The 1,275-nt window shown below is 36.2% G+C and overlaps 1 non-coding gene across 1 annotated transcript; it reads left to right on the top strand.

Annotated features, from left to right (window-relative positions):
- Positions 1-570: 570 nt before the first annotated feature.
- On the top strand, positions 571-677 carry LOC130456579 (U6 spliceosomal RNA). Its single transcript, XR_008915650.1, has one exon. It is a non-coding gene; the product is annotated as a U6 spliceosomal RNA (small nuclear RNA).
- The last annotated feature ends 598 nt before the right edge of the window (positions 678-1,275 follow it).

Below are 1,275 nucleotides of genomic sequence, written 5' to 3'. Positions count from 1 at the left end.
GTAGATTATTATTATCATCCTTATTATATCAACATGAGATGAGCCTTCTTGATTTTCTGTGACCATCAACAAATGAACTATAGGTCAGTTTGGCCTGGAAGAGGCAGGATCCAAAGTCAAATTAGGAGGTGAACTTAACCCCTAGAGATGAAGACAGAACCTTTGACTTTTCTTCTTTTATTTTTTAACCCTTAATTTCAATCCTAGTAACAGCTCTAAAACAGAAGGGCAAGGGCTAGACAAACTGTATTAAATTACTTACCCCAGTTTGGGCATCTAGAAAGTGTCTGAGTCCAGATTTGAACTCAGGTCCTCCTATCTTCAGGCCTGCCTCTCTGTCTACTATGCCATACCTAGTTACATCATATTTTTAGCCCATAGCTTCTGTCCTAGAGAAACCTTGGTCTTTTAAGTTGATGTGCCATTAACCAGTTGAGCTTCTAGAAGCTACACAGAAAGACATTCTACAGGACAGAAGATGTTCATTTGTTGATGTATGTTGTCATTTTGTCAAGATTTTCTTTTTTTTAATGATTATTTATAGAATGTTGCTTAGAAATTATAACAATGGTGCTTGCTTTGGCAGCACATATACTAAAATTGGAATGATACAGAGATGATTATCATGACCCCTGTGCAAGGATGACCCACAAATACATGAAACATTCCATATTTTATGGTAATTTAATAAAATAGAAGATTTCTAAGCATTCCTGGAGACCAGACTTAAAACAAAAAATTTGATGCCCAAATACAGAACTCAAGAAAATCACCAAAAGGTAATTAAGAAGGAAAAAGGAAATTAAGGGACCTGATGAGTTCAAATGATTTACATCTCTGTATGAAAAGATGATATTGGTAACTCTTAAAAATTGTTATCATTGGAGTAGCTAGAAGAAGTATACTTAGAGGGTACAGGGATAAACTATATAGGATGATATGTCAAAAAATATATTAAAAATTAGGGGTAAAAAAGAGCATAATATTAAGAGAAATGGGAAAAGAGATAAAATGGGATAAGTATATATTTCATAAAGAAGCACATGGGGAAGGAGGGAGGAGACCAATACAATGGAAGGGAGGAAGAGGTTGGTGCCATGAAATTCTTAAATCTTACACTCATTTGGAACTGGCTCAGAGAGGGAAGAACAGTCAGATCCATTGGGGCAATACAAGGGAGGGGGAGGCATAAAAGACACTATAGTAATAAGGGAATAATAAGAAGGGAAGGGGTGGGAAGGGGAGTAACATTAGGGTGAGGAAAGAGGGGAGATG

Source organism: Monodelphis domestica, chromosome 1 (assembly GCF_027887165.1).
Source record: "Monodelphis domestica isolate mMonDom1 chromosome 1, mMonDom1.pri, whole genome shotgun sequence".
Taxonomy (NCBI): domain Eukaryota; kingdom Metazoa; phylum Chordata; class Mammalia; order Didelphimorphia; family Didelphidae; genus Monodelphis; species Monodelphis domestica.
The sequence above is the reverse complement of the archived record's forward strand: the minus strand, read 5'-3'. Positions and strand labels throughout refer to the sequence as shown.